This window comes from Bombina bombina, chromosome 1 (assembly GCF_027579735.1).
Source record: "Bombina bombina isolate aBomBom1 chromosome 1, aBomBom1.pri, whole genome shotgun sequence".
Taxonomy (NCBI): Eukaryota; Metazoa; Chordata; class Amphibia; order Anura; family Bombinatoridae; genus Bombina; species Bombina bombina.
Window position 1 is genome coordinate 1,167,024,935 of NC_069499.1, and position 18,017 is coordinate 1,167,042,951.

Consider the following 18,017-nt stretch of genomic DNA (forward strand, 5'->3'; position numbering starts at 1 on the left):
CAGAATAGAATAAAAATAAAGTGTGATTAGTATTGAGCGCACAAGTGCATGGATTCTTCATCATTCCCTTCCAAGATAAAGTTTCAAACAAATCAGTTGGATTACATTTCTTACGTTTTTACATTGTGTTTACTGAATCTGCCTTTCCTGGCAAGTAGAGACCTGAGCAAATATCTGAAATAACTTGAATTCAGGAGGAGGGCGGAAGATATTCCCAAACATGACTAACATAAATATTCAGTAACAGAACTATCACACAGGAGTGTGTCAAACTCAGCTGAGCAAGCAAAAAAATAACAACTTAAAATCATGTAAATAAACACTTGATACATGGTCTGGTGAAACACAACTGCAAATATAAATAAAATGCTTTCATCTATTTAGCACAGGTGGGAAAATATCAAAACAGGGAGTCTAATGATGGGCTAGATTATGAGTGGAGCGCTATTTATTGCTCCCGCTCGCGTGTTAACTCAGCTAGAAGAAAGCTTTTAACGTGCATAGTGTGCGTAGTACAAGTTGAAAGTAAAAAGTTTTTGCAAGAGCACTAACCCGACACGCGCAAAAAGACTAACTTAGAATATCGCGCTGCCTTAACATATTACCCCATATACTTCAATACAAGCACAAAAAGTAGAAAAGAAACCTAACACCCAACAAGTCTTGTAAACCCAATCTTGTTTAACCAAGTGCACTAACCCAACAGCAAATATTATTTCACATTTCAATGTTCTTCAGATAGCAGAATTTATTCTATTTATTGTTAAATACATTTCTATATATATCTGATGGTTTGTTGGTGAGATATATCTATCTCTCTCTCTCTTCATCTCTTCCTCTCTCTCTTCCTCTCTTCCTCTCTCTCTCTCTCTCTCTCTCTCTCTTCCTCTCTCTCTCTCTCTCTCTCTCTCTCTTTTTCTTCCTCTCTCTTCCTCTCTCTTTCTCTTCCTCTCTCTCTTCCTCCCTCTCTCTCTCTTTTTTTTCCTCTCTCTTCCTCTCTCTCTCTCTTCCTCTCTCTCTTCCTCCCTCTCTCTCTCTCTCTTTTTCTTCCTCTCTCTTCCTCTCTCTCTCTCTTCCTCTCTCTCTTCCTCTCTCTTCCTCTCTCTTCTTCTTCTTCTTCTCTCTCTCTTCCTCTCTCTCCCCCCTTCTCTCTCTCCCCTTCTCTCTCTCTCTCTCTCCCTCCCCCCTCTCTCTCTCTTTTCCTCTCTCTCTATCTTTCTTCCTCTCTCTTTCTTCCTCTCTCTCTCTCTCTCTCTCTCTCTCTCTCTCTCTTCCTCTCTCTCTTCCTCTCTCTCTCTCTTTTTCTTCCTCTCTCTTCCTCTCTCTCTCTCTTCCTCTCTCTCTTCCTCTCTCTTCTTCCTCTCTCTCTCTTCCTCTCTCTCCCCCCTTCTCTCTCTCCCCCTTCTCTCTCTCTCCCTCCCCCCCCCCTCTCTCTCTTTTCCTCTCTCTCTCTCTCTCTCTTTCTTCCTCTCTCTTTCTTCCTCCCTCTCTCTCTCTCTCTCTCTCTCTCTTTCTTCCTCCCTCTCTCTCTCTCTCTCTCTCTCTCTCTCTTTTCCTCTCTCTTTCTTCCTATATCTCTCTCTCTCTTTCTTCCTCTCTCTCTTTCTTCCTCTCTCTCTCTCCCTCTTTCTTCCTCCCCCTCTCTCTCTCTCTCTCTCTCTCTATCTCTATCTATCTCTTTCTTCCTCTCTCTCTCTCTCTCTCTCTCTCTCTCTTTCTTCCTCTCCCTCTCTCTTTCTTCCTCTCTCTCTCTCTCTCTTTCTTTCTCTCTTCCTCTCTCTCTTCCTCCCTCTCTCTCTCTCTCTCTCTCTCTCCACATACACATACACACAGAGAAGCTCACTTACAGGAACGAACAACTGGCTCAATACCATTGTTAACCTGTTCTATGGCGATTTACCACCTGGGTGCAGCTTTTTAGCCCAATAATGCTTTTTACAGAGTAGAACTTTCCTGTAGTTTATCAGTCTGATCCCACCTATTACGGTCAGTCCAGCGCCGAAATACCAGGCAATTCCTCTCTGAACAAGGAACACAGCAAGCCCAGACGATCGTTTCGGCCTTCATTAAGCCTCGTCAGTGAGGTGTAGCCATATTCCTCTAAGCACACTGAGCAAGGAATCCACGTCTGGATTCCCCTTTTTCCCATAGGGAGACTAAATACACACAGAGAGAAGCACACTCACAGGAACGAACAACCGTCTTAATACCATTGTATATATTTAAAAATACTTAGGAACATTGGATTGTTAAATATTTACAATACATAAATAGTTAAACACTTTAATAAATATGAATATTAAAGTGTTTAAAGTTGCACAAAACACATCAAAATTATATTTAATGTACAGTTACAATCATAATAACAATAGCTAATAAAAAATCATTGAAAAAATGCAATAGGCATTAACATAGAGATACATGCATATACATGTCTAAATATATATATATATATAATAATTGGCCAAGTATGTTTGTCAGATGCAGTCATGCGCAGTAGAGACTGCACGTGACAAACATACCTGGCCTTGATCAGTGTCGGCTTGGAGCGAGGCAAGTAACAGCTGTGAGAAGCCGTGCGCTACATGGGAGGTGAGTGACAGCGGGCGTGCGCGAGGTACACAGCATACAAGCTGAACAGCTGTGAGGTCTGGGGAGCGTGAGGCAAGCTGTCACTCACCTCCCATGTAGTGCCGCGATGGGGGCGTGGCTGGGCGGGTGTCACTGCGATGGGCGTGGCCGTGCGGGTGTCACCGCGATTGGGCGTGGTCGTGCGGGTGTCGCCGTGAGGGGGCGTGGCCGGGCGGGGTGCCGCGATGGGGGCGTGGCAAGAGAGGGAGCAAGAGAGGGGGGAGAAGGCCCAAAGAAGGGGGGAGAAGGGCCAAAGAAGGGGGTGGAGAGCCAAATAGAGGGGGGAGAGAACAAAAGAGGGGGCAGAGAGAGCCAAATAGAGGGGGGAGAGAACAAAAGATGGGGCAGAGAGAGCCAAAGAGTGGTGAGAGAGAGCCAAAGAGGGGGGAGAGAGACAAATAGAGGGGGGGGGGGGAGAGCCAAAGAGGGGGGAGAGAACAAAAGAGTGGGGAGAGAGAGCCAAAGAGGGGGGAGAGAACAAAAGAGGGGGCAGAGAGAGCAAAAGAAAGGGGGGAGAGCGCCAAAGAGGGGAGAGAGAGAGAGAGAGAGCAAAAGAGGGGGAGAGAACAAAAGAGGGGGCAGAGAGAGCCAAAGAGGGGGGAGAGAGCCAAAGAGGGGGGAGAGAGCCAAAGAGGGGGGAGAGAGCCAAAGAGGGGGGAGAGAGAGCCAAAGAGGGGGGAGAGAACAAAAGAGGGGGCAGAGAGAGCCAAAGAGGGGGGAGAGAGAGCCAAAGAGGGGGGAGAGAGAGCCAAAGAGGGGGGAGAGAGAGCCAAAGAGGGGGGAGAGAGAGCCAAACAGGGGGCAGAGAGAGCCAATGAGGGGGCAGAGAGAGCCAAAGAGGGGGGAGAGAACAAAAGAGGGGGCAGAGAGAGCAAAAGAAAGGGGGGAGAGCGCCAAAGAGGGGAGAGAGAGAGCAAAAGAGGGGGAGAGAACAAAAGAGGGGGCAGAGAGAGCCAAAGAGGGGGGGAGAGAGCCAAAGAGGGGGGAGAGAGAGCCAAAGAGGGGGGAGAGAACAAAAGAGGGGGCAGAGAGAGCCAAAGAGGGGGGAGAGAGAGCAAAAGAGGGGGGAGAGAGAGCCAAAGAGGGGGGAGAGAGAGCCAAAGAGGGGGGAGAGAGAGCCAAAGAGGGGGGAGAGAACAAAAGAGGGGGCAGAGAGAGCCAAAGAGGGGGGAGAGAGAGCCAAAGAGGGGGGAGAGAGAGCCAAAGAGGGGGGAGAGAGAGCCAAAGAGGGGGGAGAGAGAGCCAAAGAGGGGGGGAGAGAGCCAAAGAGGGGGGAGAGAACAAAAGAGGGGGCAGAGAGAGCCAAAGAGGGGAGAGAGAGAGAAAAAGAGGGTAGAGTGCAAAGGAGAGGGGGGAGAGAAAGCAAAAGAGAGGGGGAGAGAGAGCAATAGAGAGGGGGTGAGAGCAAGGGGTGGGACCGCTGTACTGCAAAAAATGGCCGTGTACACGGGCTTTAGTACTAGTATATATATATATAAATATATATATATATATATATTTAGACATGTATATGCATGTATCTCTATGTTAATGCCTATTGCATTTTTTCAATGATTTTTATTAGCTATTGTTATTATGATTGTAACTGTACATTAAATATAATTTTGATGTGTTTTGTGCAACTTTTTAGTCGAGCATAACAGTTAATAACCAGAGCTTTGAAGTCATGCTATCCCAATGTGCATAAAATTCAGTTGCACTCGAACAAACGCGTGTTTTTTAAATGCTACTTCCAAAATGCGCAAAAAGCTGCAATAAACCCCTTTTCTCTGCTGCGCAACAGTTAGCACGTCACGCGTAATCTAGCCCTATTTGTGAAAAATGTATATAAATATGCACTTATATTGATGGACAAATATCCTTAAGAGCTCAGACTCAAAATTTAATTTCCACATACAAGTATTATGTGCATCCATATAATTGTGCAATGTATTTTATCATTTATTTTGCCTGATTTTTCTGTAATTTAACTCTGAAAATTTTGGGATTTTTACCTTGTTGCCAAAGTGGCTGGAGTGTATGCTACAAATTAAATACATTTGACCATGCTACATTCTACATAGTGATTGCTTTATTAGTGCAAGAGCTCATTTATATATGAGGCTAAACAGCCACAGCAAAGGTAATAAGATTAATATACTGAGGGAGGAAGGGATTTGTCCCAAGACTGCAAGAGAATGTATCTTTTGCTAAAAAATATGGATATTGCAGCTGCACTAAACATTGCTCATATTACAAGTTGAAAGTTATTTGTTATGCTCAAGCACAATGCATAACAGCACTAAAAAAGCTAGAGCAACTTGAGACCTGAAGTAAAGTGTTTGGGCTACAAGAAATGTAAAACAAAACACATGTAAAACATATTAAAATTAAGTATAAAAAAAAATATATGTATATATATATATATATATATATATATAAAATCTAAGTTTATTATTAAAATAAATGTATAAAAAGTGTTTTAAAAGAAAATGGTATATGTCAAGGTGTTTGGCTGAGAAGGGCTCAAAGGTGTGTGTATATATGTGTGTGTGCGTACGTACACACATATATATATATATATATATATATATATATACATACACAGATGTTTTATATTTATATATATATATACATATATATTTAGATATTTATGTTTGTGTGTATATCTGTGTTTGTATGTGTACATATGTATGTGCATGCATACATACATATAAACACACACACATACTATAGATAGATAGATAGATAGATAGATAGATAGATAACATAAGAGGTTTAACACATAGATAAAGCCAATTCCAGATGGGTAATATAATATTGGTCCAGAGCTGAATAAGGCTGCTGTGTCAATTACGTGCAGCATGTGTGTGTAGCCAACAATCACTGTGTATTGCTGCCCCAAAGCTAATTTTAGCTTCTATTAACCCCTTAATCCAAACAGACATGTAAATATTGTGTGTGTGTTTGTTTGTATATATATATATATATATATATATATATATGTATATATATATACATATATGTATATATATGTATATGTGATGAGTTACATTGCCTATGACTAAAGTGACAGCTGAGAGCTGCTGATCCTGAGCTGCAGGCATCTGTAATCATATGGTAACAGATCATGATCTGTGCTGTTACCATATGAAGGCATATGAGTGTGTGTCACCAGCGATCATCTGCTGGTGCCGGTGGGATGTGTGGGAGGCACAGCGGCAGAGGGGGGAGGGAGATGTATGGGGCACTTTTGGGGGGGTTGTTTGTATTTTTTTTACAGGTAAAAGAGCTGATTACTTTGGGGCAATGCCCCGCAAAAGGCCCTTTTAAGGGCTATTGGTAGTTTAGTTTAGGCTAGGGTTTTTTTTATTTTGGGGGGCTTTTTTATTTTAATAGGGCTATTAGATTAATTGTAATTGTATTTAATTTAGTTAATTTATTTAATTATAGTGTAGTGTTAGGTGTTAGTGTAACTTAGGTTAGGTTTTATTTTACAGGTAAATTTGTATTTATTTTAGCTAGGTAGTTATTACATAGTTAATAACTATTTAGTAACTATTCTACCTAGTTAAAATAAATACAAACTTGCCTGTAAAATAAAAATGAAACCTAAGCTAGCTACAATGTAACTATTAGTTATATTGTAGCTAGCTTAGGGTTTATTTTACAGTTAAGTATTTAGTTTTAAATAGGAATAATTTAGTTAATGATAGGAATATTTATTTAGATTTATTTAAATTATATTTAAGTTAGTGGGTGTTAGGTTTAGGGTTAGACTTAGGTTTAGGGGTTAATAACTTTAATATAGTGGCGGCGACGTTGGGGCGGCAGATTAGGGGTTAATAAATGTAGGTAGGTTGCAGCGATGTTAGGGCCGGCAGATTAGGGGTTAATAATATTTAACTAATGTTTGCACGACTGGAGTGCGGCGGTTTAGGGGTTAATATGTTTATTTTAGTGGCGGCGATGTTGGGGGCGGCAGATTAGGGGTTAAAAAGTGTAGGTAGGTGGCGGCGACATTGGGGGAGGCAGATTAGTGGTTAATAAATATAATGTAGGTGTCGGCGATGTTGGGGGCAGCAGATTAGGGGTTCATAATTTTAATGTAGGTTGCGGCGGTGTCGGGGATGGCAGATTAGGGGTTAATAAGTGTAAGATTAGGGGTGTTTATTTCCCCATAGGAATCAATGAAGCTGCGTTACTGAGTTTTACGCTGCTTTTTTGCAGGTGTTAGACTTTTTTTCAGCCGGCTCTCCCCGTTGATTCCTATGGGGAAATCGCGCACGAGCACGTACGACCAGCTCACTGCTGACTTAAGCAGCGCTGGTATTGGAGTGCGGTAATGAGCAAAATTTGGTTCAACACTCACTTGGTGGCCTGTTAACAACGGGTTTCTGAAAACTCGTAATACCAGCGCTGCATGTAAGTGAGCGGGGAGGGAAAACTGCTCGTTAGCACCGCATAGCCTCTAACGCAAAACTCGTAATCTAGGTGAGAATATTTTAACCAGCATCAACTGCACATTTGATGGACACAAATTTCCTAGTAATCCTATTGTGAAAATCATGCACTTTGTTTGCCAAATTGAGGGCAAATCTGAAAACTGCTCAAAGTTAAAGCTTTTAAGAGTGATGAACTGGGCTGTGTGAATCTAAAATATTCAAATGTTCCCAAGAATTCAAGTTTTCATTTATGAAACTTGTTTTTCATAATTGCTGAGTCTATTAAAGGGACACTGAACCCAAATTTTTTCTTTTGTAATTCAGAAAGAGCATGCAATTTTAAGCTACTTTCTAATTTACTCCTATTATCAATTTCGTTCTCTTGCTATCATTATTTGAAAAAGAAGGCATCTAAGCTTTTTTTTGGGTTTTAGTACTCTGGACAGCACTTTTTTATTGGTGGATGAATTTATCCACCAATCAGCAAGGACAACCCAGGTTGTTCACCAAAAATGGGCCGGCATCTAAACTTACATTCTTGCATTTCAAATAAAGATACCAAGAGAATGAAGAAAATTTGATAATAGGAATAAATTAGAAAGTTGCTTAAAATTGCATGCTCAATCTGAATCACGAAAGAAAATGTTTTGGGTACAGTGTCCCTTTAAACTAATTCGCTCCGATTGTCTGTATTTCCACGTATGCACATTTTAAAACCGGTAGCACACATGCCTATTTCAGGAAGTAAAAAAATTCTGACCCTTTCCATCTTGCTGCCACTAGATGGCGCTTTTACATCTATAAATGGATTTCTACAGCAGAGTTTCTTAAAGGGACACTGAACCCAAATTTTTTCTTTCGTTATTCAGATAGAGCATGCAATTTTAAGTAGCTTTCTAATTTACTCCTATTATCATTTTTTCTTTGTTCTCTTGGTATCTTTATTTGAAAAAGAAGGCATATAAGCTTTTTTATTGGTTCAGAACTCTGGACAGCACTTTTTTATTGGTGGATGAATTTATCCACCAATCAGCAAGAACAACCCAGGTTGCTCACCAAAAATGGGCCGGCATCTAAATTTACATTCTTGCATTTTAAATAACGATACCAAGAGAATGAAGAAAATGTGATAATAGGAGTAAATTAGAAAGTTACTTAAAATGTAATGCTCTATCTGAATCACAAAAGAAAAAATATGGGTTCAGTGTCCCTTTAAACTTTTTTTTCACCTGTGACCCATTTTTACATTGGAAAATGAATTGTGACCCCCAATATTACATCAAAGTCAAAAACAAATCCCTTGTCAGACAGGTATACAATTTTGAGAAAAAAAGAAAGAAAAACGATGGCACTACATATGTTGTTGCCTGAAACCAGTAAACATTCTAGGTTCAATATTACTGTACATAGTAGTAGGACTATAAATGGGTATTATGTAGGGCTGGTGCTGTACACACGGAGAGCCTGTTTACACAAGGAACCAGTGGGCTACTAGGAAGTATGTACATATATAGCACTCAACAACATTAAACAGAAATAAGTGAAGAGGTTAAAACTTAACTTTTATTAATAGTACACAATAAAAAAGAGATAATAACATTAAAACACAGGGGCATGTCAACCTATACTTCTGGATGGAGTTTAAACTGGGTAGGTGGAACATTAGGTACTGATTGGAAGTGAGGATATAAAATGACAATGACACGATCACTACTATGATAAATGGACTGGCTGTGAGTACCAAATCACTCGGTTGGACAGAACAACGAGGCACACATGAAATTAAAGTGTGGAAGTAGCTTATAATATTTTCTTACAGACAGTAAATACCATGGAGTATTGAATATCCTATTGTGCCATGGTTGGCTATATTATTATCAATACCGTTTAGTATGTAATGATGAAAGGAAACTTCCCTATGGTATAGTTGGTGTGCCCACTTCAAATCCGTGTCATACAATAATCCTGGTATGGGGATGTAGTGTCCATAATATTTGAGGAGACACAGAGTAATAAATTTCCCCCAAGGTGTATAAATTATTGTAACTCACAGGAGTATTAAGACAGTGAGAGCACTTAATAGATAAGCCAGAGGGAACACAATGAAACTTCCAGGTTCAAGATATTATGTTAGTGTAATGAAGTGAAATTAATGTCACAATATATATTATTATTTGTAGTACCGTAATTTTACTTCAAGGAGCTAAACTGGCAGATTTAAATTATGTGATCACTTTTGTATACCAATTAAAACTGATTAATATGATCAGAAATCAGTCACAGCTGCCATCAACAGGGGAAACAATGTTGTCGTTTAAATCATAAGACATTAAGTTCTATTATTATTCACCTTGATGTGAGATTGTTGGTGTAGTACTATAGATTTAGCGGGTGGATGGTTTAACATATAAGAATCAGCGCTGGAGCACACCGTTGACTATATACACTACTAAAAAAATAAATATAAATAGAGGGGAGTTGATATTACAGTCGGAACTCCTAAATGGCTAGTCAGTTCAATACTAGAGAATGGGACCCAGGAGGATAGCAAGTCCCAGCTAGTAGATACCCATAAGTATACTTCAATAGTTAACCAAAGTAAAATAATATCAGGGATTTGCATCAAAAAGTTGTCAGCTAGTACGTATCTATATTAGCTCAAAAAGAGGTAGCAATATGTGCCTGTTTACCCAATTGTTAAACCTACTAATAGGCATGGCTATTACTACGGCAACACCATTTGTCAGCCAAATGCAAGTTAACCTTAAAGGGACACTCAATCAAAATTAAACTTTCATTATTCAGATAGAACATGCCATTTTAAACAACTTTCCAATTTACTTCCATTAACTAAATGTGCACAGTCGTTTTATATTTAAACTTTTTGAGTCACCAGCTCCTACTGAGCATGTGCAAGAATAAGTGTGTATGCATTTGTGAATGGCTGATGGCTGTCATATTGTACGTGCATGCATTTGTGAATGTCTGATGGCTGTCACATGGTACGTGCATGCATTTGTGAATGGCTGATGGCTGTCACATGGTACGTGCATGCATTTGTGAATGGCTGATGGCTGTCATATGGTACGTGCATGCATTTGTGAATGGCTGATGGCTGTCACATGGTACGTGTATGCATTTGTGAATGGCTGATGGCTGTCACATGGTATAGGGGGAGTGGAAAAAGTCATAACTTTTAAAATTGTCAGAAAAAAAATCTTCTACTCATTTGAAGTTCAAACTAAGTGCTATTACATTGTCTTGTTATCTTGCATTTGTTGACTATGCAAATCTACTGTGTTGACTGGTCCTTTAACCGTAAAAGAATAGTAAGTATGGCAGGTATAGGAGAAATGCTGCTGCAAGTTAAGGAGAGAGACAACTATATCCCTGCTCCCCATAACATGTTTCCCACAACTGCTTTTTCAAAGGTTAAACCATCCACCCGCTAAATCAATAGTACCACACCGACAATCTCACATCAAGGGGAATACAAATAGAACTTAATGTCTTATGATTTAAACAACAACATTGTTTCCCCTGTTGATGGCAGCTGTGACTGATTCTGATTATATTAATCAGTTTTAGTTGGTATACAAAAGTGATCACATAATTTAAATCTGCCATTTTACTTTTAGCTCCTTGGAGTAAAATTACGATACTAACCGAGTGATTTGGTACTCACAGCCAGTCCATTTATCATAGTAGTGATTGTGTCATTGTCATTTTATATCCTCACTTCCAATCAGTACCTGATTTTCCACCTACCCAGTTTAAACTCCATCCAGAAGTATAGGTTGACATGCCCCTGTGTTTTTATGTTATTATCTCTTTTTTATTGTGTACTATTAATAAAAGTTAAGTTTTAACCTCTTCACTCCAGATGTTCTTTATGCATTATTTTCCCACTGATGATATTATACTTATTTCTTTTTAATGTTGTTGAGTGCTATATATGTACACACTTCCTAGTAGCCCACTGGTTCCTTGTGTTAGGTATACAATTTTTTTTTTTTTTTTTATACATCCATAACCCACACAAGTGGAAGGTTTATTTGCACAGAAAAGTAAAGTCTTTGTACCTTCCATGTAGGCTTCTCCCCCAGGTGTGACAATGAGCAATGCCCAGGCACTGTGTATACTCTGCACACAATGTTCCCTCTCGTATTTTTTATTTTTTTTAGAGCAGTGTGCTCAAATAATGTGTCTTTTGCAATTTTTGGCCAAGTGACTAAAATGTGTGTGCAGATTTGAAGAGGTGCAAAATTAGCTATGTGTTAACCTCACATTGTGCAGAATACAGAAACAAATGTTTACTTACTCATACACAAATACATACGGCTAGATTTGGAGTTTTGTTGTTCCGATCAGCCAATAGAATGCAAGCTCAATTTGATTGGCTGATTGGATCAGCCAATCGGATTGAACTTGATTGTGATTGGCTGATTCCATCAGCCAATCAGAATATTCCTACCTTAATTCCGATTGGCTGATAGAATCCTATCATCCAATCGTAATTCGAGGGACGCCATCTTGGATGACGTCCCTTAAAGGAACCGTCATTCGTCTTTAGTCCGTCGGCCCAGCAGGATGTTCCGCGTCGGAGGTCTGCAAGATGGATCCGGAAGAAAGAAGATTGAAGATGCCGTTGATAGAAGACTTCATCCGAATCATGGACCTCTTCAGCTCCCGCTTGGATGAAGACTTCAGCCGGATCATGGACCTCTTCAGCCCCCCGCTTGGGCTTGGATCAGGACATCGGAGGAGCTCTTCTGGACAGATCGTTGAACCCGGTGAGGTGAAGATAAGGTAGGAAGATCTTCAGGGGCTTAGTGTTAGGTTTATTTAAGGGGGGTTTGGGTTAGATTAGGGGTATGTGGGTGGTGGGTTGTAATGTTGGGGGGCTTGGGTATTGTATTTTTTCTTTTACAGGCAAAAGAGCTGAACTTCTTGGGGCATGCCCCGCAAAGGGCCCTGTTCAGGGCTGGTAAGGTAAAAGAGCTTTGAACTTTAGTTATTTAGAATAGGGTAGGGCATTTTTTTATTTTGGGGGGCTTTGTTATTTTATTAGGGGGCTTAGAGTAGGTGTAATTAGTTTAAAATTGTTGTAATATTTTTCTTATGTTTGTAAATATTTTTTTATTTTTTGTAACTTAGTTCTTTTTTATTTTTTGTACTTTAGCAAGTTTATTTAATTGTATTTATTTGTAGCAATTGTATTTAATTAATTTATTGATAGTGTAGTGTTAGGTTAATTGTAGGTAATTGTAGGTAGTTTATTTAATTAATTTATTGATAGTATAGTGTTAGGTTTAATTGTAACTTAGGCCTAGATTTGGAGTTTGGCGGTAGATGGGCTGTTAACGCTCCGCAGGCTTTTTTCTGGCCGCACCATAAAATTAACTCTGGTATCGAGAGTTCAAAAAAATGCTGCATTAGGCTCCAAAAAAGGAGCGTAGAGCATTTTTACCGCAAATGCAACTCTCGATACCAGAGTTGCTTACGGACGCGGCCAGCCTCAAAAACGTGCTTGTGCACGATTCCCCCATAGGAAACAATGGGGCTGTTTGAGCTGAAAAAAAACCTGCAAAAAAGCAGCGTTCAGCTCCTAACGCAGCCCCATTGTTTCCTATGGGGAAACACTTCCTACATCTGCACCTAACACCCTAACATGTACCCCGAGTCTAAACACCCTTAACCTTACACTTATTAACCCCTAATCTGCTATCGCTGACACCTGCATTATATTATTAACCCCTAATCTGCCGCTCCGTAAACCGCCGCAATTTACATTATCCCTATGTGCCCCTAACACCGCCGACCCCTATATTATATTTATTAACCCCTAATCTGCCCCCCTCAACGTCGCCGACACCTGCCTACACTTATTAACCCCTAATCTGCCGAGCGGACCGCACTGCTACTATAATAAATGTATTAACCCCTAACCCGCCTCACTAACCCTATCATAAATAGTATTAACCCCTAATCTGCCCTCCCTAACATCGCCGACACCTAACTTCAATTATTAACCCCTAATCTGACGACCGGAGCTCATCGCTACTATAATAAATGGATTAACCCCTAAAGCTAAGTCTAACCCTAACACTAACACCCCCCCTAACTTAAATATAATTTAAATCTAACGAAATTAATTAACTCTTATTAAATAAATTATTCCTATTTAAAGCTAAATACTTACCTGTAAAATAAATCCTAATATAGCTACAATATAAATTATAATTATATTGTATCTATTTTAGGATTAATATTTATTTTACAGGTAACTTTGTAATTATTTTAACCAGGTACAATAGCTATTAAATAGTTAAGAACTATTTAATAGTTACCTAGTTAAAATAATAACAAATTTACCTGTAAAATAAATCCTAACCTAAGTTATAATTAAACCTAACACTACCCTATCAATAAATTAATTAAATAAACTACCTACAATTACCTACAATTAACCTAACACTACACTATCAATAAATTAATTAAATAAACTACCTACAATTACCTACAATTAACCTAACACTACACTATCAATAAATAAATTAAATACAATTGCTACAAATAACTACAATTACATAAACTAACTAAAGTACAAAAAATAAAAAAGAACTAAGTTACAAAAAATAAAAAAATATTTACCAACATTAGAAAAATATTACAACAATTTTAAACTAATTACACCTACTCTAAGCCCCCTAATAAAATAACAAAGACCCCCAAAATAAAAAATTCCCTACCCTATTCTAAATTAATAAATGTAAAAGCTCTTTTACCTTACCAGCCCTGAACAGGGCCCTTTGCGGGGCATGCCCCAAGAAAATCAGCTCTTTTGCCTGTAAAAGAAAACATACAATACCCCCCCCCCAACATTACAACCCACCACCCACATACCCCTAATCTAACCCAAACCCCCCTTAAATAAACCTAACACTAAGCCCCTGAAGATCTTCCTACCTTGTCTTCACCATCCAGGTATCACCGATCCGTCCTGGCATCCGGTGCTGAAGAGGTCCAGAAGAGGCTCCAAAGTCTTCCTCCTATCCGGCAAGAAGAGGACATCCGGACCGGCAAACATCTTCTCCAAGCGGCATCTTCGATCTTCTTCCATCCGGTGCGGAGCGGGTCCATCTTGAAGCAGCCGACGCGGATCCATCCTCTTCTTCTTCTATTGGCTGATCGGAACAGCCAATAGAATGCGAGCTCAATCTGATTGGCTGATTGGATCAGCCAATCGGATTGAACTTGATTCTGATTGGCTGATTCCATCAGCCAATCAGAATATTCCTACCTTAATTCCGATTGGCTGATAGAATCAGCCAATCGGAATTCGAGGGACGCCATCTTGGATGACGTCCCTTAAAGGAACCGTCATTCGTCGGGAGACAACGGAAGAAGAGGATGGATCCGCGTCGGCTGCTTCAAGATGGACCTGCTCCGCACCGGATGGAAGAAGATCGAAGATGCCGCTTGGAGAAGATGTTTGCCGGTCCGGATGTCCTCTTCTTGCCGCATAGGAGGAAGACTTTGGAGCCTCTTCTGGACCTCTTCAGCACCGGATGCCAGGACGGATCGGTGATACCTGGATGGTGAAGACAAGGTAGGAAGATCTTCAGGGGCTTAGTGTTAGGTTTATTTAAGGGGGGTTTGGGTTAGATTAGGGGTATGTGGGTGGTGGGTTGTAATGTTGGGGGGGGGTATTGTATGTTTTTTTTTACAGGCAAAAGAGCTGATTTTCTTGGGGCATGCCCCGCAAAGGGCCCTGTTCAGGGCTGGTAAGGTAAAAGAGCTTTTACATTTATTAATTTAGAATAGGGTAGGGAATTTTTTATTTTGGGGGTCTTTGTTATTTTATTAGGGGGCTTAGAGTAGGTGTAATTAGTTTAAAATTGTTGTAATATTTTTCTAATGTTGGTAAATATTTTTTTATTTTTTGTAACTTAGTTCTTTTTTATTTTTTGTACTTTAGTTAGTTTATGTAATTGTAGTTATTTGTAGCAATTGTATTTAATTTATTTATTGATAGTGTAGTGTTAGGTTAATTGTAGGTAATTGTAGGTATTTTATTTAATTAATTTATTGATAGGGTAGTGTTAGGTTTAATTATAACTTAGGTTAGGATTTATTTTACAGGTAAATTTGTTATTATTTTAACTAGGTAACTATTAAATAGTTCTTAACTATTTAATAGCTATTGTACCTGGTTAAAATAATTACAAAGTTGCCTGTAAAATAAATATTAATCCTAAAATAGCTACAATATAATTATAATTTATATTGTAGCTATATTAGGATGTATTTTACAGGTAAGTATTTAGCTTTAAATAGGAATAATTTATTTAATAAGAGTTAATTAATTTCGTTAGATTTAAATTATATTTAAGTTAGGGGGGTGTTAGTGTTAGGGTTAGACTTAGCTTTAGGGGTTAATCCATTTATTATAGTAGCGATGAGCTCCGGTCGTCAGATTAGGGGTTAATAATTGAAGGTAAGTGTCGGCGATGTTAGGGAGGACAGATTAGGGGTTAATACTAATTATGATAGGGTTAGTGAGGCGGGTTAGGGGTTAATACATTTATTATAGTAGCGCTCAGGTCCGGTCGGCAGATTAGGGGTTAATAAGTGTAGGCAGGTGTCGGCGACGTTGAGGGGGGCAGATTAGGGGTTAATAAATATAATATAGGGGTCGGCGGTGTTAGGGGCAGCAGATTAGGGGTACATAAGGATAACGTAGGTGGCGGCGCTTTGCGGTCGGCAGATTAGGGGTTAATTATTGTAAGTAGCTGGCGGCGACGTTGTGGGGGGCAGGTTAGGGGTTAATAAATATAATACAGGGGTCGGCGGGGTTAGAGGCAGCAGATTAGAGGTACATAAGTATAACGTAGTTGGCGGTCGGCAGATTAAGGGTTAAAAAATGTAATCGAGTTGCGGCGATGTGGGGGGACCTCGGTTTAGGGGTACATAGGTAGTTTATGGGTGTTAGTGTACTTTAGGGTACAGTAGTTAAGAGCTTTATGAACCGGCGTTAGCCCAGAAAGCTCTTAACTCCTGCTATTTTCCTGCGGCTGGAGTTTTGTCGTTAGAGCTCTAACGCTCACTTCAGAAACGACTCTAAATACCAGCGTTAGAAAGATCCCATTGAAAAGATAGGATACGCAATTGACGTAAGGGGATCTGCGGTATGGAAAAGTCGCGGCTGAAAAGTGAGCGTTAGACCCTTTAATCACTGACTCCAAATACCGGCGGTAGCCTAAAACCAGCGTTAGGAGCCTCTAACGCTGGTTTTCACGGCTACCGCCGAACTCTAAATTTAGGCCTTAGGTTAGGATTTCTTTTACAGGTAAATTTGTAATTATTTTAACTAGGTAACTATTAAATAGTTCTTAACTATTTAATAGCTATTGTACCTGGTTAAAATAAATACAAAGTTACCTGTAAAATAAATATTAATCCTAAAATAGCTATAATATAATTATAATTTATATTGTAGCTATATTAGGATTTATTTTACAGGTAAGTATTTAGCTTTAAATAGGAATAATTTATTTAATAAGAGATAATTTTGTTAGATTTAAATTATATTTAACTTAGGGGGGTGTTAGTGTTAGGGTTAGACTTAGCTTTAGGGGTTAATACATTTATTAGAATAGAGGTGAGCTCCGGTCGCCAGATTAGGGGTTAATAATTGAAGTTAGGTGTCGGCGATGTTAGGGAGGGCAGATTAGGGGTTAATACTATTTATTATAGGGTTAGTGAGGCGGATTAGGGGTTAATAACTTTATTATAGTAGCGGTGCGGTCCGCTCGGCAGATTAGGGGTTAATAAGTGTAGGCAGGTGGAGGCGACGTTGAGGGGGGCAGATTAGGGGTTAATAAATATAATATAGGGGTCGGCGGTGTTAGGGGCAGCAGATTAGGGGTACATAAGGATAACGTAGGTGGCGGCGCTTTGCGGTCGGCAGATTAGGGGTTAATAAGTGTAGGTAGGTGGAGGCGACGTTGTGGGGGGCAGGTTAGGGGTTAATAAATATAATACAGGGGTCGGCGGTGTTAGGGGCAGCAGATTAGGGGTACATAAGGATAACGTAGGTGGCGGTCGGCAGATTAGGGGTTAAAAATTTTTTTCGAGTGTCGGCGATGTGGGGGGACCTCGGTTTAGGGGTACATAGGTAGTTTATGGGTGTTAGTGTACTTTAGAGCACAGTAGTTAAGAGCTTTATGAACCGGCGTTAGACCAGAAAGCTCTTAACTACTGACTTTTTTCCTGCGGCTGGAGTTTTGTCGTTAGATGTCTAACGCTCACTTCAGAAACTACTCTAAATACCGGAGTTAGAAAGATCCCATTGAAAAGATAGGATACGCAATTTACGTAAGGGGATCTGCGGTATGGAAAAGTCGCGGCTGAAAAGTGAGCGTTAGACCCTATTTTGAGTGACTCCAAATACCGGCGGTAGCCTAAAACCAGTGTTAGGAGCCTCTAACGCTGGTTTTCACGGCTAACGCCAAACTCCAAATCTAGGTCATAGAGTTCCACAGCACCACTGCATACAGACTTATTTTATTAAGACTGTAAAAAACATCTAGTACAGAAATACAAAAACATAGAGAGGCGCATGTGTGTATCAGTAGTAAATGATGTAGGAAAATTGCAGATAAGCCCCTGTGCCAGGGTACTCACATTTCCCAGGAGCACTCAGACAGTGGTATTAGATGCAGGCTGGATATTTTTACAGCAACCCAGCTTACTGTTCTGTCGAGTGCAAACACTCACAAGTGTGGATGCCCAGGAAAGCAGGGTAACAGGAGCTCAGGAATCACAGGAACACACAGCTGCAGAGTTTCCAGCAGCTTATTACTTCCAGTGGAAGTGATTGGTAAAGGATAAGCGAAGCAGGTTCCAGTTAAAAAGGTTCAACAACCAATTTATTAAAAACCATAAAAGCTATTTAAA

The 18,017-nt window shown here is 39.9% G+C and overlaps 1 protein-coding gene across 2 annotated transcripts in view; it reads right to left on the minus strand.

The window, feature by feature from the left end:
- The window catches only part of ARHGAP27 (Rho GTPase activating protein 27), a 244,516-nt gene that overhangs the window by 177,627 nt on the left and 48,872 nt on the right, over positions 1–18,017 (minus strand). Inside the window, exon 1 of one of the 2 annotated variants that reach the window (XM_053699609.1) lies at positions 115–146. The exons of the other annotated variant lie outside the window; for it this stretch is intronic. The gene's annotated coding sequence lies outside the window, so the exon portion shown is untranslated. Of the gene's footprint in view, positions 1–114; positions 147–18,017 lie in introns of those variants that run through there. 2 annotated transcript variants of the gene reach the window in all.